Source organism: Symphalangus syndactylus, chromosome 4 (assembly GCF_028878055.3).
Source record: "Symphalangus syndactylus isolate Jambi chromosome 4, NHGRI_mSymSyn1-v2.1_pri, whole genome shotgun sequence".
Lineage (NCBI taxonomy): Eukaryota > Metazoa > Chordata > Mammalia > Primates > Hylobatidae > Symphalangus > Symphalangus syndactylus.
In genome coordinates, this window is record NC_072426.2 from 139,599,429 (window position 1) to 139,625,424 (window position 25,996).

At 34.6% G+C, this 25,996-nt stretch overlaps 1 long non-coding RNA gene across 1 annotated transcript in view; it reads left to right on the forward strand.

The window, feature by feature from the left end:
* The window catches only part of LOC129480345 (uncharacterized), a 169,539-nt gene that overhangs the window by 15,195 nt on the left and 128,348 nt on the right, over positions 1-25,996 (forward strand). Inside the window, exon 2 of the long non-coding RNA XR_008657000.2 lies at positions 18,970-19,059. This is a non-coding gene — a long non-coding RNA (uncharacterized lncRNA). The remainder of the gene's footprint in view (positions 1-18,969; positions 19,060-25,996) is intronic.

Below are 25,996 nucleotides of genomic sequence, written 5' to 3' on the forward strand. Positions count from 1 at the left end.
ATTGCAAAAAGATCATCACCTAGGCACATATTCATCAGGTTATTTAAAGTTGAGACAAAGGAAAGAGTCTTAGGAGCTGTGAGACAAAGCATCAGGTAACCTATAAAGGAAAACCTATCAGTTTAACAGCAGACTTCTCAGCAGAAACCTTAGAAGCCAGAAGGGATTGGGGTCTCCAGACTCCTGAAACAAAATAATTGTCAGCCAAAGATTTTGTATTTAGTGAAAACAAGCTTTTATAAACAGAAGAGAGATAAAGTCTTTTTCAGACAAACAAATGTTACTGCTCCTAAGCCAACACTACAAGAGATGCTGAAAGGAGTTCCAAATATAGACACAAAACCTTGAAATATGCCAAAATAGAATATCCTTAAAGCATATATCTCACAGAGCCTGCAAAACAATATCACAATGAAAAAGAAAAGTATTAAGGTAACAACTAACATGATGAATAGAACAATACCTCATATCTCAATACTAACTTTGAATGTAAATGGCATAAATGCTCTGCTTTAAAAGATACAGAATGGCAGAATGGATAAAAATCCATCAACCAAGTATCTTCTGTCTTTAAGAGACTCACCTAACACATAAGGACTTACATAAACCTAAGGAAAAGGGGTGGAAAAAGATATTTTACCCAAATGGAAAGCAAAAGCAAGCAGCAGTAGCTATTCTTATAGCAGACAAAACCGACTTTAAAGCAACAACAGTAAAAAAGACAAAGATGGGCTGGGCATGGTGGCTCATGCCTGTAATCCCAGCACTTTGGAAGGCCAAGGCGGGTGGATCGCCTGAGGTCAGGAGTTCGAGACCAGCCTGGCCAACACGGTGAAACCCCGTCTCTACTAAAAATACAAATATTAGCCGGGCGTGGTGGCAGGCGACTGTAATCCCAGCTGCTCGGAAGGCTGAGGCAGGAAAATCACTTGAACTTGAAAGGTGGAGTTTGCAGTGAGCCGAGATTGCACCATTGCACTCCAGCCTGGGCAACAAGAGCAAGACTTAGTCTCAAAAAAAAAAAAAAAAAAAAAGACCTAAGAAATGAGATAGATGGCAGCACAATAATAGTGGGGACCTTCAGTGCTCCACTGACAGCACTAGACAGGTCATCAAGACAGAAAGTCAAAAAAGAAGCAATGGACTTAAACTATACCCTACAACAAATAAATGTAACAGATATTTACAGAACATTCTACCAAACAACTGCAGAATATATATTCTTTTCTTCAGTACATAGAACATTCTCCAAGATAGATCATATGATAGGTTACAAGTCTCAAATTTAAGAAAATCAAAATTATATCAAATATCCTCTCAGACAACAGTGAAATAAAACTGGAAATAAAATTTAGTAGGAATCTCCCAAACCTCACAAATACATGGAAATTAAATGATCTGCCCTTGAATGATCTTTGGGTCAACAATGAAATCAAGATGGAAATTTAAAAACTTTTTGAGCTGAATGATAAGAGAGGCACAACTTATCAAAATCTATGGGATACAGCAAAAGTGGTGCTAAGAGGAGAGTTCATAGAATTAAATGCCTACATCAATAAGACTGAAAGAGCACAAATAGACGATCTAAGGTCACACCTCAAGGAACTAGAGAAGTAAGAACAAGCCAAACCCAAACCCAGCAGAAGAAAAGAAATTAAAAAAAATCAGTGCAGAACTAAATAGAAACAACAACAAAAAGTACAAAATGTAGATGAAACAAAAAGCTAGTTTTTTGAAAAGATAAAATTGATAGACTGTTAGTGAGATTAACCAAGAAAAGAAGAGACAAGATTCAGTTAAGCTCAATTAGAAATGAAACAGGAGATATTACAACTGATACCCCAGGAATACAAAAGATTATCCAAGGCTATTATGAACACCTTTATGCACACAAACTAGAAAATCTGGATAAGAGGAAAAAATTCCTGGAAATATACAACCTTCCCAGATTAAATAAGGAAGAAATAGAAACTCTTTACAGACCAGTAACAAGTGTTGAGATTGAAACAGTAATTAAAAATTTGCCAACAAATAAAGTCCAGGACCAGATTGTTCACAGCTCAATTCTGTAAGACTTTCTAAGAAGAATTCCTACTAATCTTACTGAAACGATTCCAAAAGATAGAGAAAGAAGGAATCCTCTCTAAATCATTCTATAAAGTCAATAAAACCCTAATTCTAAAACCAGGAGAGGGCATAACAACAACAAAAACAACAGACCAATGTCCTTGATGAACATAGATGCAAAAATCCTCAACAAAATACTAGCTAACCAAATCCAACAGCACATCAAGAAGATAATACACCATGATCAAGTGAGTTTTATACCAGGGATGCAGGGTTGGTTTAACACACACAAGTCAATAAATGTGATACATCACATAAACAGAATTTTTAAAAAATCATACGATCATCTCAACAGACACAGAAAAAGCATTTGACAAAATCCAACATCCCTTTATGATTAAAACCCTCAGCAAAATTGGCATAGAAGGATCATACCTCAAGGTAATAAAAGCCATATATGAAAAACCCACAGCCAATACTACATTGAACAGGGAAAAATTGAAAGCATTCCCCCTGAGAACTGGAACAAGAGGAGATTCCCACTTTCACCACTTCTGTTCAACATAGTATTGGAAGTCCTAGCCAGAGCAATCAGACAAGAGAAAGAAATAAAGGACATCCAAATCAGTAAAGAAGTCAAAGTGTTGCTGTTTGCCAAGACAGCAACAACATATGATCGTATACCTAGAAAACCCTAAGGAATCATTCACAAGGCTCCTAGATTTGATAAATGAATTCAGTAAAGTTTCAGGATAAAAAAGAAATGAATGTACGCAAATCAGTAGCCCTGCTATACTTAGGAATCTACTAACAAAGGAGGTAAAATATCTCAAAAAAAAAAAAAAAAAACTACACTGCTGAAAGAAATAATCAATGACTCAAACGAAGGCAAATGGATGGGTAGAATCAATATAGTGAAAATGACCATACTGCCAAATGCAATCTACAGATTCAACACAATTCCCATCAAAGTACCAAAATCATTTTTCACAGAACTAGAAAAAAAATCCTAAAATTCATATGGAACAAAAAAGATCTCACATAGCCAAAGCAAGACTAAGCAAAAAGAACAATCTTGAGGCATCACATTACCTGACTTCAAACTGTAGTACAATGCTATATTTACCAACACAACATGGTACTGATACAAACATAGGCCACTGGAACAGAATAGAGAACCCAGAAATAAAGCCAAATGCTTAGAGCCAACTGATTTTTGACAAAGCAACAGAAAATGGGAAAAGAACACCCTATTCATCAAATGATGCTAGGATAACTGGCTAACCACATGTAGGAGAATGAAACCGGACCCCCGTCTTTCACCTTATACAAAAATCAACTCAAGATCTATAAAAGACTTAAATCTAAGACCTGAAATCATAAAAGTTCTAGAAGGTAACATTGGAAAAACCCTTCTAGACACTGGCTTAACAAAGGCTTCATGACCAAGAACCACAAAGCAAATGCAACAAAAACAAAGATAAATAGATGTGATTTAATTAAAGGAAAAAGCTCCTGCACAGCAAAATAATCAGCATAATAAAACAGACTACACACAGAATGGGTGAAAATATTTGCAAACTGTGGCTCTGACAAAGTACTAATATTCAGAATCTACAAGGAACTCAAACAAATCAGCAAGAAAAAAACCATCAAAAAGTGGGCAAAGGACATGAATAGACAATTCTCAAAAGAAGGCATACCAATGGCCAATAAACATGAAAAAAGGCTCACTCAACATCATTAATTATCAGGGAAATGCAAATAAAAATTACAATGTGATACCAGCTTACTCCTGCAAGAATGGCCATAATAAAAAAATTAAAAAATAATAGATACTGTCATGGATGTGGTGAAAAGGGAACACCACATCCATTTTAGGCTGCTTTTGGAAATGTAAACTGGTACAACCACTATGAAAAACAGTATGGCGATTCCTTAAAGAACAAAAAGTGGAATTACCATTCAACCCAGCAATCCCATGTCTGGGTATTTATCCAAAGGAAAAGAAGTCATTATATGAAAAAGATGCTTGCACACACATATTTATAGCAGCACAATTTGTAATTGCAAAATATGGAACCAGCCTAAATGCCCATTGACCCACAAATTGATAAAGCAAATGTGGAATATATACACCATGGAATACTGCTCAGCCATAAAATGAAATGAAATAATGGTATTTGCAGCAACCTGGATGGAATTGAAGGTGGTTATTTTAAGTGAAATAAATCAGAAATGGAAAACCAAATACTGTATGTTATCTTTTGTAAGTGGGAGCTAAGCTACCAGGACAGAAAGGATTAAATATGATATAATGGATTTCGGAGGTGTGAGGGTAAGGGTGAGAGGAGGGCGAGGGATAAAAGACTACACATTGGGTGCAGTGTACACTGCTCGTGATGGGTGCACCCAAATCTCAGTAATTACCACCAAAGAATTTCTCCATGTAACCAAAAACCACCTGTTCCTCAAAATTATTGAAATAAATAGGTTAATTTATTTTCCCAAGTTCATATAGTTGGGAGATATTGGAACCATTAACTAATAAGGGTGAAGAGAAAAATAGAACTATGATACGGGATTTAGTGGTTTTAGACACCTACATTGATGGTATCTGCCTCGAGGAATGAGATATACAACAGTCCAATGTGTTTCTTACTTCAATTTTGGAGATGCACAACAAAAAAGTACTTGTAGAATCAAAGCAGATAGTTATTTCCCCCACTTAAATGTGAATAAAATATAATTAGAAGAAAATTAGAAGAGAATAAACATTATGTTGTACATATGACAAGTCATCAAAAGTCCACATTTTGAAAAAAAAATGCATATGTGCTCTGAGTCTCAAGTTTTAAAAAATATTTAAAACACTGGGTCTAAATGCAATGTAGTATTCTGGATTGGATCGAAAAACAGGAAAAGGGCATTCATGGAAAGACTGATGAGGGAGCAGAAACTTCAGATGTATTGCACAGAGACTGAGTAATGTGAAGGAGGCAGCTTTGCAAAGACTGGGGAGGTGACATTCCAGACAAAAGGGGCACGATAGAGAAATAAGACTGTCATTCAAAAATCAGAAAGAAGTCCAAGGTGCTAAAACCTAGTCAATGAATAAATTGTGTGTGTGTGTGTTGGTGGGGTGGGGGGTTGTCTTGACTTACACATTTTCTTCAAATTTACTTTAACTAGAGTATTTGCTTATTAGAGTATTAACGAAATTTTTGCTAATTATAGTATTGAGGAAATTTTGTGCCCTCCAAAATGTTATACTGTGTTCTAGCTTTAGTTGGAGAGACTTCCTCTGTATTTGTTCCTGGTCAGTGTCTCACTCTGAACATCCTTGGGCAACTTCCTCTGTGTTCTTCCCAGTGTGTTCTTCCGTATGGGAACCACGTGAATGGTTATAGAACTTTCTTTTCAGTGCAGAAGGAAATCTACCATTTTGGACCAGAGTGAAAATGGATTTCTAGTCCCAGTGAAGAGGCATATTTGCTAAGAAGAATACCTCTGGTATGAAACCATTATATATACTTTCTAGCTTTAGAGTAGGAATTTTATTTTTTTGTGATAATGTAGACCACCACATGTGAGAAACATTCATGAATATTACTGAGATAAGACTGAACTCTTATAAACAATGTTTTGCTACATAATGGGAAAGGACAATTAAACTTGACATGTTAGTAGAAAAATTTTCTCTCCTACTTATACTTTAGCTTTGTGACATTTCTATGTCACCAAGTGTATAAATTGACAACAATTTCAACTGAATTTTCTCTAGAAAACTTGCTTAGCTAGTATTTACTCATCCATATTAGTTTTCCCGCCTACATTCACTTGTCTTTTTCTCTTATACATCCTTCATTTCTTCCTAAATACCAATACCCTGAATGAAAGAGGAATCTTGCAGAGCTCTGCTTTCCTTATTGAACAAATTATTTCTCCTAATTCTTTCACAGGATATGCCCAAGAAGCCAAACTCTTTCTCTTTTAATTCTAATGTTATCTGATTTAGTACTTTTTAAAAAATATGCCATTTATTTATTTTCATATAAATTTGCAGGGTACAACTACGATTTTGTTACATGCACATATTGCATAGTAGTCAAGTTAGGGCTTTTGGTTTATCCATCTATTAAATATCATTCCCACCCGAATAAAGTTATCTAATAATATTGCTAAAAGGGATTTGGAGTTGGGCTTTCTCCTTACCTCATTTCACTCCATAAACGCAAGTAAAACCATAAAGAAAAAAACAGTGGACAGTTAATGACAGGAACAGCAAGAAATGGCTACCTTGATCAATTTCATAACTGACTTTTATATTCTAGTTACTTGTTTTGATCCGTTATATTTTGTTTTTATCATTTTCTTTATAGTAGTATTTTGAATACTGAAAAAAATCAAATATAAGAGTCACTGCGGAACAACCATTAACTTTTGACTCGGCTAACATGAATGTTGCTATATGTATGTGAAGACAATTATTTAAATTAATTAATATGAGCAAAGTCTAGGAAATTCTCTGCAGAGAAATGTGATTGGCTCAGATTTGCATGCCTGCTAAAAATATTACGGAGGTTGGAGCAAGACTTACAATCATCAGACGTAGTTAATATATGCTATAATACTTATCATGGCATTGAGTTACTCTCAGTCAGCCAAGGGGAAAACTGTAGGTAGTTGAAATGCTTCCAGAAGACAGCTGCTTGGACGTGTCAGAAACTAATTAAAAAGTACCAGGACGAGCATGATGCTGACAGGCCGAGCTGAACATGTGAGAGCCCTGCCGAGCTTGTGATGGCAGGATCACTAGCAGCTTATTCTTCAGTAAGAAAAGCTCTCCATGATTACAAGGGCGATGACAGCCCATAAGGGAGCATCAACCATAAAGCAACTAAAGCCTTCAATGGGAGTCCCCCTGAGGAACACTAAGAAATAAGGCTTTTGGGTAAACACACCATAGATCATCATCATGACAGATAAACTCTCTGGAACTGCCTAGTGACAGATTGCTTGTTAATGAATAGTTTGTTAATAAGCAGGGCAACTGAGAGTTGAATGTTGATGTTGAGTCAAAGGTCGTATCTGTCAATCTGTTTATGCCGAAATGTTTGTCCTTCATGGAGTTGCTACACGTTTTCTTTAAATAAAACATGAAGAAAATGTACATTCTATATTTGAAGCAGATATTAATAGAGGAATTTTCCTTTCACTAAAGCCTAGGGTAGGCAAGTACCGTATAAACTATAAAATACCCTAATGTATCATCCAGCCATTATATACCTTAGATGCAAAGAAAAAATATTCTTTAAAATAATTTATCTTCTTTAGCCTATCGACATTATAATTACCATGGATAATTTTATTAAGTGGGCTGAGACTTGAAAGTATTCCCAACCAGGAGGTGACTAATGGAAGTAGAATTTTTGATGAGCTTTAATTGGTTGTTGAGCTTGAGGAGTTATTTGAACTGAAGTTAAATAAGCAATTTCAAATATTTTAAGTCCAAAATGGCCATCGATATCCACAAGGTCATTGAGTGAATTTATTCACTTAAAAGCTTGGAGAATGCATTTGGATAGAAATGCACATTGCTGTGTAAAGAGACTTCTTTTGGCCATTACAAGGTTTAATGTGCCCAGCTATAATAAACACATTAACACTTGCTGGCCTCTGTCAGAAAATCTGGCTTTGTTAGTCATGATTCAGCCAGGTTGAAGATATACATTGAAAAAAGTTGGGCAAAAAAGTTAAGGAAAAAAGATACCACATTTAGATAGATCTGGAAAGGAGCCACTAGCTGATAAGTTTAGGACATGGGTGTAAAGTCTGCCTTTGAGACTATAATGTAGGTGGTGCAGAGAGCTTGCTTCACTAGAACGTCTTCCTTTTGATGTATTTGCATGTAACATAATTTACAGCAATGTCATATCCATATATCTCCTCTAAACCACAAATTTTTCACTACACAAATATAACCCTTTTATATATTGTTATCAACAGATCATAAAATTTACTTTAAATTAATGTTAAACAATTAGGTAATGTGTACTGTATTTTTCAAGTGCAAAATAGGACTGAATCTGAAATTCCGAAATTTGATCAAATTCATTGACGAAAGTAGTAAATTTGTATCCATCTTGGCTGAAATGACTTGACCGAAATGCTAGAGGTAATCATATTTTCTTTTTCTTTATTATACCTCAGAAATCATTTGTTATTCCAATCTTTCACCAGTGTTAATTGTTGCAGGAGGCAGACACAATACTTCTTTTACTAAGTATTTTTAAAAATACTTAGTAAAAATTGTTGGGTATATTATTATTCTATGATGTAAATTGTACTGCCAATCAGGATAGTTTGGCCACCATATTTGGAAAATTGCAAGTAGTTTTGAAAATAATTTTAAAGTACGTATTTCAAAGTACTGTTGACTTCCTACTCACAAGCAATGGAATGGGAAATTAAAAACATCACAGCCACAAGCAGAGGTAAGATTTTGATAACTTTGGAAGAGGATGCATAATGGATAGGATACTTTTGTGCTTAGATATACCAGAAACATATTGATAATCTGTGAGTAGTATCTACTAGAATAAGACCTGCAAGAGTCTCCAAGATGAGAAATTAAAATGGAATTAAGAAAGACCTTCACACCTTCTACTCCTTTTAGAAGAGATGGTAAAAATTATAAACAACCTTAGTCATTAGTGTTAGTGGTCAGTCAGTCAGATGATGAGATATTGTGTGTGTGCTTTGTTGAAAGAGATTTATTTCTATGTTTTTATTAATATTTGTGATTGAAAAAAGGTGCAAAAACATAGAATAAATAAAATCTAGTATTTGATAGCACAACTGGGTGAGAACAGTCAACAATAATTTAGTTATTTTAAAATAACTAAAAGAATGGAATTAGAATGTTCCTAACACAAAGAAGTGTTAAATTCTTGAGGTGATGTTTACCCCATTTACCCTGATGTGATTATTACATATTGTGTGCCTGTATCAAAACATCACAGGTACCCCATAAATATATACAGCTGCTATGTACTCATAAAAATTTAAAAAATAAAAAAAACCCTAGAAAAGAAAGCGTTAGAATCTTTGGCTTTCCCCTTTTTTTCCAATCACAAATATTAATAAAGACATAGAAATAAATCTCTTTTAACGAAGTACACACACAAATCATGGAATACTGAGAAGGAAATATGTCCCAGTACAGTGAAATTTCTGGCTGATGTAACTGAAAGCTAAGATTTTAATCTACCTGTGACAGGCTCTGAAATCCCTGACCTTTATTTTTACTTCATCATTGCATGTCTAAATAATTATAACCATTGCTGTCAATTATTACATGCCTACTGTGGCCAAACACCTTGTGTTTATGGCTGCTAATTCACACAATGGTTCTGTGAGGTGGACAGTATTATTCTCATTTGCATAGGAGAAAATGGATATTCGTGGGATTTAACTTGACCCACGTCTCATAGCTAGAGGGGGCAGAGCTGAAATGCAGCTTAGTTATCTCATTGCCTTGCCTTTCAGGAACTTGCCTCTCAGGAACTTGCCTTTTAGGAACTTGTATCTTGCTTCTTAGGAACTTGAACTCAGGAAAATTAATGTTTGAAGAGTTTTCTCTCATTTTTCAAATAAATGAAAATGATAGTATTTTAGGAAGCAGACTAATTTTATAATTTTCCTTTATGCCAACATGCAATAAAACAAATGGAAACTTTGTCAGAGAAATAACTTGACAATTTTGTTAGGCTTTTGAAGGCAAATTTCTATTAATCTTTTCAGAACGAATTAAAAACAAAGAATAACTCAGTAAGTGGAAGCTCATTAACACTTGGCTTAGAGAGTTGAGTTGTCCCATTAAGACCAGAGTTTGCAACACTTTAGCAATTATTTGTGCAATGCCACATCCTGCCAGGGATGAACTGCTTCAAGGGTCACCGGAAGGATACACTCATTGTTAGAGAAGGCTTTTGAGTGAAAAAACTTTCATGTTTAAAATGATGACTCAATCAATAATCAATAGAGACTGGGAGTTGGAGCATAATCACAATAGGAGCCACTTAACCTGAGTGATTACAGTGATTATCAATTTTATCTCTGAGATAATGATATGGGGGAAGAAAAGAACCTAGATCTGCATCAGCAGTTTCACTTAGGGAAGTGCTAACAATTGGGAAAAACTGACTTCTAAGCATAAATTGTAGTTTTAAAAACTCCTTCAAAATGAGACCTGGTCCTCTTAATGTATTTCAGTTATTTAAACTTTATTAGTGTGTAATGCTGTCACTGAATGTCAAAGAGTTATGAGATTGCTCAGGAATGCCTGGTATGGTCTTTGATTGTGGGCTACAGGAAATTATTCAAAGGGGACTTTTGGAACAAGACTTAAAAACATCTAAGTGCAGGCATAAATAAAGCACAGGGAAGGACCTTCCCAAAACCCTTTCTTCTTTTCTGAATAGAGAGCAAGAAGTGGAAACAATTTTATTAATCATCATTCTAGTTAGTTATTTGGCAAGTTTATAACAGCAAATTAGCAAGCCAGGATATAGGTATTCCTATAGTTTTCACTATAAGGGCAGCAAGATGTTTGTTCAAATAAACTATCCCTGAAACATCATTTTTCTATGCCTCTTTTTTTGTTGCCTTTAAATTTTTACCTTTCAGACAAGATTAGAACAAATAAAACCATTTGAACAAATGAAAAGCTGTTTTACTGTTTTTATTAAGAAAGCTCAACATAATGTTAATTCTACTAAAGAAAATCTATATATTTGCTGCAACACCAATAAAAATAACAGCATTTTTTTCCTGAAATAAGACAGGTTGACCTTCTTGTATTTAATATGTATATTTCATTTATTGCAGAATAGGACGTTATTGTTTATTTATTTTTTAAGGCTAGTCAAGTGAAACTAGGAGTGGAAGAGGAACAAATCTGTTAACTTTTTGTGATCAATTTGTTGTAAATATCACTGCCCTTGGACCAGCCTGCATGTGTTTTTATTATGCAAATATAAATATCTTATCTATTATATTCTTAATCTTACTTTTTAAACTAAGCACTATATTTTTAAATTCAAGGCATATAATTCTTTCTATACATCTAATGTGTTGCTTATAACTGTTGCATAATACTCCATAGTGTACATGCACCAAATTTAATCTATCTACTCTGCCAAAACAGGGGCAGCTACATTGACTAGAATGCCTTCCTGCCAGATGTAATGCTGTGACAATATCCTGGTACATTATGCAGTTAAGCATTTCTATGTGATATACACCTAAATGTATATTTTCTGGTCTACAAATGTGCCAGAATATTCTTCACAATGGCTCTATCAATTTACATTTCTATTACTTAAATATTTCTAGAATTTATACTCTTGTTTTTATCCCACTGCTGTTAACTTTGTTTAGGTCCTGAATTACATAGGCAATACCCTCCAAGTTAGTTTTCTATATGCTATCTTATCTCTTCAGATTCATTTCCACACCAGTGCCAGAGTGATCATTGCAAAGCATGAATTCTAGTATCTTGTCTTGTTTTCTCTGTTTCTGTGGATCTTTTACAACATCTTTATATTATAAGTAACTCCTTTAAAACTTTCTAACTCCTCACCCCCCAACCCACCAGTCTCCGCCAAGCACAAACAGACAAACCTAAATGGCTATTAGCCAAGCCATTGTAAATGTCTTGTATTCATAATTAAGTAAATATTACTTTAATTTATTTCTAATATTAATTTGTTCTAGACAATATGCTAGTTAGAGAGTATGTAATCAAGAGTTAGCTAGAGAGGGTCTGTTTTCTCACAGAACTTACATTTTACTTTGGGAAACCGGTAATAAACAAGTAATCTACCACGTAAAACAAAATAAAAGATTACAGTGCTCAAGTCCAAATGTATGTGTGTGTATATATATGTATGTATGTATGTGTATATATATATATATATAAAATCACATTCTTTTCTTAATATTCTGTACATACGGTACCCCCTTCCTGAAAATTCCATTCCTTTTTCATGTAGTGTTTCTCTTACTCTGCTGGCATAGCTTTAATTTGTTTTTCTCATTGCAAAATGTTTAAGGGACTATAAAAGGAATGATAGTTTTTCACTGTATGTTCAATGTCCAGCATATATATCATAGAAAAGTTACCCAATAAATTTTTGCTGAAGTAATTAGTATATAAAATAATCTGTTAGGATATAATTGCATATTTTATTAATTACCTGTTATATGCTTAACACTGCTAGACATTATGGTAAATGCATCAAAAAATGAGAAGTTACCCTTTTTAGGAAGGTTGTAATCTACTTCTGGAAACAACTAAAGGTCATGATACTATATTCTAAATGCCAAAATATTGTAGAAAAAAGAAAAGATAGCTATGTATAACAGTATGCAAAAGTGTTAGAGATAAGTTGGAAACTAGTGAGCCTTAAAAGCTGAGTAGAATTTAGGCAAGCAGGATATAAAATGAGTTCATTCTAAGGGTGAAAATGTATAGAGGTTCCCTAAGCATGGCATTTGAGAAACACATGGAGCTCTGTGTAATAAACTTGGACTGAGTCCAGAGTATGTTCTAGGGCTTGGTTTAGTCTCTGTTAGTACAATGATGAACCCAAAGGCTAGCTGTGAGACCATTTTGACTTGTGTGGTTAATTCAAGATGGAGAATGAGAAGATAGGAAGTAGGTCTGATAAAGTGTCATGGTGTGCATGTGTGTGTGAGTGTGTGTGCTTGAGAGAGGGTGTGTGTGTGTGTGTGTGTGTGTGTGTGTGTGCTTGAAAGCCAAGCAACAAACCTGAGTGTTTTCTTTGTAGACAATATGTTTGAAGCTAAGACATGATAAAACCCATGAAAGAAAAAATAAGCTGTATCATAGATGTGCACAAAGAATATTAGATGTGAACAATTAAAATGAAAGCTACCAGTTAGGAAACCATTTTTAGTGGTAGAAGCTTTTTATATGATGGGAACAGTGGAAATATGAAGGAAAGAACAGATGCTAGAGTTATTTTTAAGAAATATGTCATGCCTGATAGGGTATTAAGACTAAAGTACAGACATGAGCTAAAATCGCCCAAAGATTTGCATTTTTAGGGCCTAGAAATTGGTTACCAAAAACATATAACATTTTTTCTTGGAGAAAATGGTGTGTTTATTTTTATACATACTGAGTTGAAATGGAAATGTTCTGTAGTTAGCTGAACATATGTGAAAAGTAAAAAAAAAAAAAAAAAGTTACAATAAAAGAAAATGCCAATATAAATAAAATAAAAAGGATAAAAGGAAATCAGTATATTTTATGCATCACTAGGCTGAATATATTTGTTAATGCACCAGGGCCTTTTGAATATGCATATACACATTTTCTACTTACTATGTTTCATGCTTAATGTACTAAATTTATATATTTTACAGCCAAAACCTGTTCTAATGAAACTATTTTTAACATTTAATACTAATCACAAATTTAATTTCTTAAATTTTCTTAAAACTTAATTTTGCAATGACACTTATTTTGTCTGATTTTTAAATTTCCCTAATATTTTGAATAATAATAAACCCACATTATGTGAAAATACTTAAACAAAAATGTGTTCTAAACTATAATACCATTGGTTTAATCCATGTTATCTTTTTCTTTGTTCAATTTTATACCACCTTGGAACTTAGAACCTTCTTACTATGATACTTTCCAGGTAATCTTAAAGAACCCCTCCCCACCAAGAAAAAAGACCCTCTCAGTTCAGATCATATTATTTACGTGAATTCTCAAAAAATTTTATCACTGATCCTAAATATTTTATATCTGATTCATGTTTCCTAGATCAGCTTTCTTTCTAGAGCACTGGTCCCCAACCCTCAGGCCATGGACCAGTAGTGGTCCATGTCCTGTTAGAAACTGGGCTGCGCAGCAGGCGGTGAGTGGTAGGAGAGTGAACATTACTGCCTGAGCTTCGCCTCCTGTCAGATCAGCAGTGGCATTCAAGTCACATAGGAGCAGGAACCCTATTGTGAACTGCGCATGTGAGGGATCTAAGTTGTGTGCTCCTTATAAGATTGTAATGCCTGATGATCTGAGGTGGAACAATGTCATCCCAAAACTATCCTCCCCTCCATCTGTGGAGAAAATTATCTTCCACAAAACCGGCCCCTGGTGTCAAAAAGGTTGGGGACCACCAGAATACACATTACTTGTTTGAGAAGTAAGACTCTTAAACCTAATCCTTTCATTTAAACCTTAGGTTATCACGTGATCTTGCCCCTCCCTCTCTCCTTCTCTCACTAAATGTTTTATTAATGGGCATAACTCATTTCCCTGTCAACCTAATGTACCTTCCTGATTTATTATTATTTCAAAAAATTACCAATGCCACGTTAATACCAAGCATGTCCTGGGAGATAAGGACCTTTGTGCCTTTAGTCCCACTCATTAGGACACTGAACTAATGTGTTATCTTGAAATACACATTGAGCACTCTATTTCATTAACGAGTAAAAACTGGTTCCTGACTCAAGTCATGGAAAGAGCTACCTTGCAAGGAGTCCAGTTGGTTTTGGCTGAATAATAATATAAACCATGATCTGCATGGTGGCATGGTGGATATGCATGTGCACTGGTGGATGCACACTATTAGTAGTGCTGGTACTTTTGGGACACTTCTACCATCATAAAGTGGGAGGATGTATACTGTCAAGATTATGAGTTCATCTTCAGTTTTCTAATTCTACATCTAATGTTAACCCATCCTTATCGTCAGGGTTTCATCCACATGAAGGCTTTCCTCCTATACTCACAATCTCCATCATATGTACCATCTGAATAAAAGTTGAGAACAGTATTCAAGAATTTGATAAAGCAGAATGACAAAACTTGGTTTCTCTCTTTAGTAACTGATCAATGTTAAACAGAAAGAGACAGGAAGATTGGATAGTAAATGAAAATGGCAGTCACATCATGTATTTCAAAGGCAAATTGGCAAGAAAGAGAAATACTAAGGATACCCATGCACATGGAAAGGCAGAAGAGATTTGCCCAATAGGGGGATCATGCTGGAAAACTCTGGAAAGGGGATGGTCAAAACTTAAGATATGGGGATTAAGTGAGATCTAGAGAAAAAATAAAAACTGGCTTTGTAGAATAGCATAAACAAATGTTTCAGTATAGAGTCATATGTATTATAAAGTTAGATGTGAGGCTAAGATAGAGATAAAGTACTATTCTCTTTGTGAAGAATCTGCTAAGATTTTAAAAAAGAAGTTTGGAGAAAGGTGTGGAAAATATTCTTTTGCTTACGAAATTTTTAAATGAAAATAAAAGTTTGCTACGAAGAATAGCTTAAGATAGAATAAAAGCACTTTTCAAAGGTTGAGTTTTGGATTTGCCTCTTTAATCAACAGTAATTGTTTGATCAAAAACAGTCACAGAAAAAAGTACGAGAGTACAGCATTGGAGCCCAGATGTTTATACATGCCAGGTATCCTTCCAACTGTCTATGTGAGGCTGAAATTCAGTAAACGGAGCTTTGATTATCTTAATGTGTTAATAATAACCTGACTATTGCAACTGATTTTTAATCAGAATCTCCTAAAGACATTAAAAAGAATACACCAGGTATAACACATCAGGAATCATTCAGTTACCTGAAGGCCTGTTTAGGAAATGTTTGTGATTGTGTCAGTTACATTGGAATTGCACTGGGTTTTAATGTTAATTTTAATGGACAAAAGTCTAATCCCCAAAGAAACTTTGAGTTATTTTTCAACTCTCTTATTCTAAGAAAGGTTTAAGACATCAAGATGGTGAATTTGCTTTCTGAACTTGTTCCATTAAGTTGTTTAATTATTGGAGAAATCTGACTCAACAAATGATTTATAGCTGCTACTGATACAACAAAAAATGAGATAAAATAATTGTTTCTCCATGTTATTCTATCAATAGAACTGTTTTGTATCCCTTAATTTCATTTATCTATAATGTTACCTGGTAAATAATAGGCACTCATCAGTATTTGTTGAATGAATAAATGTCTCTCATATCAAATAATTCTGTCTGCTAGTCTTCTATTACACACAATAGTTTTATGGTTTCTAGTTTACTTCCTTCATTTTTTACTGTGTAGTTTATAAATAATACAGAAGCAATTACAGTGTACAGGTGTTTCTGGCAATGACATTTTGCATTAATTTGTACATTCCATGATAGCTAAATTAATAATAGCATTTTCCTGGGCAAGGAAAGAGTGACCCCTTACTGGAACATTTCTCTAACTTCGTCATATGTTATGAGAAACTAAGACAAATGAAAATAATTAATTTTCCTGTCTTTTTCACAAACATAGTTCTGCTTTAACTAAATTAGTAATTTTTAGGTAACTTTCAAGTTATGTAATTTAAGCTGCAGTAAGCTTGCCATAGCTACATTACAAAATGACTTGTGCTAAGAAAAAGGTATAGTAATACATGTTAGCTTGAGGAGTAATACATAACTTATTTATCCATTTTCAACATAACTTCTTGTATGTGGGATTAAACCTTAATATTTGTAGGAGAAAATAAAGCATCTTCAGAAGCTTTAATAAACTCAGCTTTCTATCTTCAGATGAAATTACTACTCTCTTATGAAAGTATTACGAAGCTAAGTGGTTTCTTAAGTTGAAGAAATATTATGGTTAAATATTTACTTATTCACCTAAGGTTTACAAAATATCGGATAGATAATTCTAACGACTTCTATGTTCTTTTTAAATTGTTCCTTTATGTGTACAAAAATGTTAAATTTTGTTAAGATTTTCTAAAATGAACTCCTAATCTCTCTTCCTAACTGGCTGTATTCTTTTTTTGTTTTGTTTTGTTTTGTTTTCCATTTCCACTTTTATTTTCCAATATCATTGCCATTGTATCTGCACATCATAGGCACTATACTGAATTGATAAAGGAAGGGCTACAAAGATAAATAAAACACAGTTCCTGTACAAGGACCTTCTAGTCTATCACAGATAGCAAATGGGTGGTTTCCTATGGTTGCTATAACAAATTGCCACAAACATGGTGATATAAAACAATGGAAATGTACTCTCTCAAAGTTCTGGAGGCCAGATGTCTGAAATCAAGGTGTCAGCAGTGGAATGCAGGCTCTGGAATTAGATTACTTGGCTATAAATCCCTCATCCTATCCCCATCATTTACTAGCCACATGGCCTTAAATAAGTCTTGCCTGTAAAGTTGGAATTATAATCGTATTTGTTGTGAAGATTAAATGAGCTAATACATGTAAAGCATTTAGAACAATACCTGGCACATAGTAAGCACTTAATATGCATTAACTATTATTAGAGCCTGCATTCCACTATCCTTCCAGGGGTGGGGATGGGAGCTGCATATTAAACTGGCTGTATTCTTAGTTCTTCTATCTCACTTAATTCCAACACTATCCTTCCCCGGCTCAGGCTAAAAACACTAGAGGCATTTTTGAATCCTTTCATAATTCTCACACTAACCATCCAAAATATCAGCCAATTCTGTTGGCTGTATTGTGAAAATAGCCTAACATCACACAATGTGTCACCACCTACTCAAGTCTCTTCCTCAGCTGAGTCACATTAACTCTCCTGGATGAGCAGTACTTTCCTAACTAGCCTCTCTTCTATTCTTACTGTCTTCTTTCTGTGGTCTATTCTCAACATAGCAGTCATGGTAGTCTTTCCAAAATGAAAGTTATTCACTCTTCTAATAAAAAACAAAACAAAACAAAACTCTCCAATGGCTCTTTGTTTAACTCAAAGTCAAATCCAAAATTATTTACTTGATCTATAAAGCCTAGCCTATAAACCTACATTCATTTACAAGCCCTGACCTCCCTGTGACCCTCCAGACTGAACCTCTTATTTACTCTTCATCTCTTACTCACCCACTTCCAGCCATACCAGCCTTATATTTTCTTTCTTTTTTTTTTTTTTTTTTTTTTTTTTTTTTGAGACGGAGTCTTGCTCTGTCGCCCAGGCTGGAGTGCAGTGGCGCAATCTCGGCTCACTGCAAGCTCCGCCTACCGGGTTCACGCCATTCTCCTGCCTCAGCCTCTCCGAGTAGCTGGGACTACAGGCGCCCGCCACCACGCCCGGCTAATTTTTTTGTATTTTTAGTAGAGACGGGGTTTCACCGTGGTCTCGATCTCCTGACCTCATGATCCGCCCGCCTCGGCCTCCCAAAGTGCTGGGATTACAAGCGTGAGCCACTGCGCCCGGCCCAGCCTTATATTTTCAAACATGCTAGATACATTCTCTCCTCAAAACCTTTGCACCGGCTGTTCCTCTACCCAGATATATGTACTCTATCTCTTTCAAGCCTTTGTTCAAATGTCTTCTCATTTGAATCGCAGCCTTTCTACATACTTTTTATGCTGCATCTTCATTGCTCGCTTTATTTTATTTTTCTACAGAACTTCTAATCTCCTGACATATAGTAGCATACAATGTAGTTTATGTGTTTATTATATTCTGTATGTCTCCATCCAGAATATAAGTATTATAGCAGCAAGAATTCTTATGTTTGCTTAATGATATAGCATTAGCACTAAAAAGAGTGTCTGACACAAAGAGTAGGCACACAATAAATATTTGCTGAAATAATGAATAAATGAATGAATATATGAATGAGTCTCAAACACTGCAACAGGTTCTTTGTATATACCTCATTTAATACTTACAACAGCTTTCTGAGCTAGTTACTTTATTTTCTTAGTTAAAACAATTCAAAATACCTATGCTACTTAGAGATGTGCCTCAGGTTCTCAAAATCATACAGCTGGTAATCAACACAGGCACACAGTCATAGTCATAACACAATCTTACTCCTGTCTTTCAGAGTCCATGTTACATCACTGCCCATATGCTAGACACTGGAGGTCACAAATCTCATAAAACTTTTGGCAACAAGAAACCTAAAGTTTGTTTGGTAAGACAACCCCTCTGCATTGACAGTGAAGCTGGACAGCTGTGCAACTCAGGGAGTGAGCTGTGGAGCCAGATCCCAGGGCTCACCTCTTTCTTCTCCTGCCTATTTGCTATTTGCCCTTGGAAAAGTCACTTACTTTCGCTTTGCCCATGGTTTCTTGCCTGTAAAGTGATAGTAATAATAGTAGCAATCACATCAAAGGTAGTTGTCAGAGTTAAGTAGCTAGGGTATAAGAAAAGTATTTAACACCTTAGCACAGGGCTTGGTATGTGTGTCATGAGCTTTTCAATTTTTTTCAAATTAAGATAAAATTCACATACCATAAAATGTATCATTTGAAAGTGTACAATTCAGTGGTTTTAATATAGTCACAAAGTTGTGCAATCATTATTACTTTCAAATTTCAGAATATTTTCATCATTCCGCCCCAACAAACCCTGTGTCTCTTAGTAGTCATCCTCTAATCGCTTCTACCTCTGGCCTCTGGCAACCACTGATCTACTTTCTTTATCTATAGATTTGTGTTACTAGACATTTCTTACAAATGGAATTGTATCTTACATGGTGTTTTATATCTAATTTATTGCACTTAGCAAGTTTTAAAAGTTCATCCATGTTATGGTATGTATCAGTGCTTCCTTCATTCCTTTTCATGGCTGAGTAACATTCCAGTGTATAAATATATCATATTTTACCTATCCATTCAGTAACGAACAGGCATTTGAGATATTTTCAGCTTTCATATATCAGGAATAATTATTCTATGATGAATTGTGTACTTTTTTTGGGAGGTGAATGTATATTTCAACTCTCTTGGATAAACACCCAGGAGTATAGTTTTTGAGGTCCTGTAGTAAATCTGTTTAGACATTTGAGAAACTGTCAAACTGGAAGTGGCTGTAGCATTTTACATTTCCATCAGCAAAACATGCAGGTTCTAATTTCTCCAAATCACTGTCATTACTTGTTATTGTCTGTCTCTTTGATAATGGCATCCTAATGGGTATAATGTGGTATCTCATTGTGGTTTTAATTCACTTGTCCCTAAAAACTAATGATGATGTGATAGACAGAATAATGGGCCCTCAACAATGCCCAAGTCCTAATCCCTGAAATCTATGAATGTGTTATTTTACATGGCAAGGGAGAATTAAGGTTGCAGAAAGAATCAATGTTGCTAATCAGTTGACCTTACAATAAGGAGGTTATGCTAGATTACCTGGATGGACCTCATGTAATCACGTGGATCCTATAAATGTGAAAGAGGGAGTCAGATGAAGGTCAAAAGAGAGGGAGAGAGAGAGAGAAATTTGAAGATATTAGCTTGGTGCAAAAGTAATTGCTATTTTTGCCCTTTTCATGGTGTGTATAAACTATGACAGATTTATGTAATTTTTGCCATTACTTTTAATGGCAAAAACAGCAATGACTTTTGCACCAACATTAATACTATGAGACTTCGTTTGAAGATAGAAGAAAGGGACATAAGCCAAGGAATGCAGGCAGCCTCTAGAAGCTGGAAATCAATAAAATAGATGTTTTCCCTGGAGCGTTACTCCAGAAGAAGCATAGCCTTATGAGAACCATTTTGGACTTCTTAGCTTTAGACCTATAAGCTAATTAATTTGTGTAGTTGTCAGCCACTAAATTAGTGATAGTTTGCCACAGCAGCAATAGGAAACTATACAGATGTTGCACATCTTTTCATGTGCTTACTTTGTAGAAATGTTTATTTGAATCTTTTGTCCATTTTATAATTGAATTTTTAAATTAAGGAGTTGTAATAGTTCTTTATTTAATCTAGAGCTTTATCATACATTTGATTTGAAAATATTTTCTCTGACTCTAGGTTTGTTTTTCCACTTTCTTGATGGTATAATTTGCAACACAAAAGGTTTTTTTAAATTTTGATGAAGCCTAATGTTTCTGTTTTTTCTTTTGTTGCTTGTGCTTTTGTGGATTAACTAAGAAACTATCGGACAATCCAAAGACACAAAGATGTATTCCTGTGTTTTTTTCTAAGAGTTCCATACTTTAGGTCTTGCATTTGAGTCTTTGGTCCTTTTTGAGTTACTTTTGAATACAGTGTGAGGTAAAGGTATGTATTAGGATTCTCTAGAGGGACAAAACTAATAGAATAGATACATATGTATAAAGGGGAGTTTATTAAGTATTAACTCACACGATCACAGAATTCCACAATAGGCCATCTGTAGGCTGAGGTGCAAGGAGAGCCAGTCCAAGTTCCCAAACTGAAGAATTTGGAGTCTGACATTCAAGGGCCGGAAATATCCAGCACGGGAGAAAGATGTGGGCTGAGAGGCTAGGGCAGTCTCTTTTCACGTTTTTCTGCCTGCTTATATTCTAGCATCACTGGCAGCCGATTAGATAGTGTCCACCCCGATTAAGGGGTGGGTCACCTTTCCCAGCCCACTAATTTAAATGTTAAACTCCTTTGGCAACACCCTCACAGACGCACCCAAGATCAATACTTTGTATCCTTCAGTCTAATCAAGTTGACACTCAGTATTAACCATCATGAGATACAACTTTATTCTTTTTCATATGAATACCCAGTTGTCCCATCACATGCTCTTACATTTGAGCAGTTACTATTTTTGACATAGCTTAATATATAGTATGATAACAAAAAGTACGGTGAGGGAATTATTAAGTTAACAATGAAGTCAGTAGAGAAGATGTTCTACAAAAGATGGTATATGAGTTGAGTTTTAGAAAAGACTAGGAGTTAGGTAAAAAATGGCAGAAATTTTATTTAATGAAGGAAGCTTCATGAATAAGCAAACAAAGGAAGTGAATTTACACATGTTTGAGGAAGTGAATGTACACATGTTTCAGGAACTGAAATTGATAGGAATACCTGGCAGTTTGAGGACCTTGGAGTGCAGTGACCACAAATAAACAAGAAGAGATGGATAGTACCCTTAAGAAAAGCTCTCTGTACTCCTAACCCTGGCTTTACCCTTTATAGGGGCACTCACGTAGAATTTAAAAAAATAGGCTGTGTTTTTTAAAATATCTAATTAGTGGAAACTTACTACGCCTTCTTTTCAACAATTGACTCCCTTATCAATACATAGAGGGTGAGATAATTGTTTAATAGACAATTGATTTAATATAAAATATTACGATGGGAATGTTTCCACATTGTGTCCCAAAAATATAATTACTCTTCCCAGTGTTTTCAGAGTTTCTTTACTGTCCATAATTTCATATTCATTTTTCTTCTTTTAAATACGATTTATCAATTCTTACGTGCTCTTGTAACTACCTTCACATATGTCAAGCTGTACTGTCATTTGATAATAGTCGCTTTGGAGTTTCATGGTGTGTATAAACTGTGACAGCTTTACCTAATAAATAAAACTGAAATGTCTTCAGAGATTTCACAACTGTCAAATATCATGGCTCTGTTGGGAGATGTTTAGTTTTGCTGGTATTTAATCTCCTATTTTCCAAATGTCATTCTTTGGACATTACTGTTGTTTCAATGTACAAAATTTGAAAAACTGCTTTAAGACATCACATAATAGAATATGCATAATTTAAACTAAGTTTTAAAACAAAGTTTCAAATATTTTCTATTTTTTCATAACAAGTGTGATTATCAATTTTTTATTAGCCATTCTACATATATGTATCCTGCCTTCGTCTAAAGTGCTTCAAATGTGTGAGGGGAGGGAAGGATGGCTTCCTCACAAATATATTTCTATGAGGTACTTGGTAGCTTCTGGGGAAACATGAATTGGAAACAGTATGATTAATTCAGGAACAAAATATGACTTGCCAAAAGAGAAAGGAAAATAGGATAGCATGTGTATTGAAAATAACCAATGTTTTCTGTTGTTGTTGTAATTTTAATTCATTTTTTTCTGGTTTGATCTCAAGCATTTAGTTTTTAGCATTGTGAAGAGACAAAACATTCAACAACAAATATACAGTTCTGGCCGGTAAAAAAATGGAAAGCCATCATTCACAACCTTACAATAAGTAAAAGGTGAAACACTGAAAATTAACTATTTTTCTCGGACCCATCTGAGAACTGAGATCCCAAGTTCTGAATTCAGACCACCATTCTGAAATCTAGACTGATGGGCAAATCCAGAGAGCCATAGCTGAGACCTTATCTGGAACAGTCACTGGAGTCATACTGAGCATTCTCTAAAACAAAAACCTTTTCTCTCTCCAGTAAAAAGACTTACCAGAGTCTTATCCCACCTAGAGATAGGGTGCTGTTCCAACTCCAGCCTTCTCTAGCGTTCCTGTCTAGCCATAGGTAGGGAGGAGAGAGGAAGCTATATCGCTGGAGAAAACACTTGTGAAAGTCACAGGACAGACATGGGCAAACGAAAATATTGACATTTTATCATACAGTGATAGAACACTTATGTCACCCACACCTTAGCGCCAAACCAACAGAGGGCGCTGGTATAACAGATTACAGTGGAAAGGGCTATAAAAACAAACCACAAATCAAAGCCAGTTTAACAGAAATCAAGAATGTCTCTGATTGGCTCATCGGTAGACTGAACATGTCTGAGGACAGTATCAGTAAACCTGAGGATATGCGCATAGAAACTTCTCTAACTAAAATACGAAGACAATTTAAAAAATAATGACAATAATATAATAAAAACAGAACATTCAAGAATTGTAGTCAGTTTCCAAAGATATTAAATGTGACACATATATTAGGAATACCAGAAGCTGAAGAAATAGGGAACAGAAGAAATATTCGAATTAATAATGACCATAGTTTTTTCAAAAGTAATGATAGAAGCCAAGTCACAGATCCAGGAAGCTCAATAAACACCAAGATGAATAAACACCAAAGCATCTACATATAAACATATTGTATTCAAACTGCAGAAAAACAAAGACAGGTTGAAAGTAGTCTCTTGAAATCATACTATTGAAAGTAGTTAGAGAAAAACAAAACAAGACAAACACCTCGCTAATAGAGGAACAAGGGTAAGAATTGCATTAGCCTTCTCATAGAAACAATGCAAGCAAGAGAGTTGAGTGAAATATTGAGAGTTGAAAGAGGAAAACTACCAACCTAGAAGTCTATATCCATGAAAATTTTTCATCGAAAGTGAGACAGAAATAAAGACATTGTCAGAGAAACAAAACTGAGGGGATTCATTGTCAGCAGACTTGCCCTGGAAGAAAGGTTAAAAGAAGTACTCCAGGGAAAAGAAAAGTGATAAAGATCAGAAGCTTAGATCTACATAAAGAAAAGAATAATGTCAGAGAAGTAATGAATATAGGTAAATTTTTTTCCTTATGTTTAATTGATCTAATACAGAACTTTTCAAAGTAATATTAGTAACAAGGTAGTGAATGATTATAGCCTATGGAGAGAAAAAATGAAAAGCTGAAAGTGTTTTTACCTAGGAAAAACTTGGGAATACTCTCTAATAAGAAAACTACACTAACAGTGAAGGAGAATAGGTTATTTGAAAGTGGAATTAGGTTAGTTAAAAACATACATTGTGAACTCTCTGGCAACCGCTAAAATAATTTTTAAAATGAAATATTGTTATTTTAAAGAAGAGAGAAAATCGAGTTACGAAAAATCACATAAAATCTTATTTAAAAACCAGAGAAGGCAGAAAAACAGGGAGAGGTTAAAAAAGAAAATAAATAAATAACAAGTACAGTAAATAGAAAATTGTTACAAATATAGTAGATATTAATAATTACTTTTAATGTGAATGGCCTACATACACCAATTAAAATGCAGAATATCCTTAGTAGAAGCAAACAGGACTGAAATTTTTTAGTGTACTTGTGCTTAGCTTCCTGAGCATCTCTTGAGCCTTACAGGAATCTCTTGGTTTTTAACCATTTGCTAATTCTTGTTCTCTAGTCTTCTGTTGATTTTATGAGTCTCTCAATATTATGATTCTAACATATTCCTCTTCTGCTTGTGTTACCAAAGGCCTCATTCTGTGTCTTCCATGAAAATTCTTATCAGACATAGAACTTGTGACTATTTTTGTATCTGATAAAAATAAGCTGACACATTAGAAAAAAAACGTATTTGGCAACATTTCCCCATAAATAAAACTCTGACTTTAGCAAAACATGTTAAGACATGCTATATTTTGAACGTGTCTCTGAAACATCATGTCATATTTTGAAATCAAATTTACTTTAGCACAAACGATTGTTAATCCAAGTTTATCTTTCAGTAACATTAGGCAATTTTTTTACCTTACGATTATGGTATACTTCAGTGTCTTGATGATCGATGTATTGCTAATGAGAATGAAAGAAGAAAAGGAAAATGAGCCACTTTAAGAGGTGAGGTAACAATCCGTAAAAATCACAGTAGCAAATTCACAAAGGCATTTATTGTTGAGATCCAGTCATTAACTACTTGTGAAATGAGATCAGCAAAACAACTGAAAAACGCTTTCAAAGGAAGCAACAAAACCATGCAACAAATAAATTAAAATACAAATCTAAGCAACAGAAATAACCCAAAATACTTCACAAAAGGTCTTCTGGGAAGAGATGTTTAGTAAGTTGGTGTTCAATGAAACTTGTTTGTAAATCATAGATATGAAACTGTCTATGTTTTACACAAAGCTTAAATATTGATAAATTTAGTGTTTTATGGTTAAACATAATGAAACCTTAGAATAATTGCAATTTTACGGATTTTCAGTTTGTTAAAACCACTGGCCAATTGAAGCAGGTTAACACATCCATTTTCTCATTAAGATCTTGTTGATCTGTGTTCACAGCTTGGTACAAAGCAAGCATTTTAAATCCATTTGAGTGATTGTTGTGGCAAAAGTAAGGATATAATTTTATAGCTGCTTTTATTACTGACTTAAGGCAAGGGTTCAATTTAAAGACTGTGAGGCAACAGTTTCGTTCTCCTATTAAAATTCTAAACTTAAAA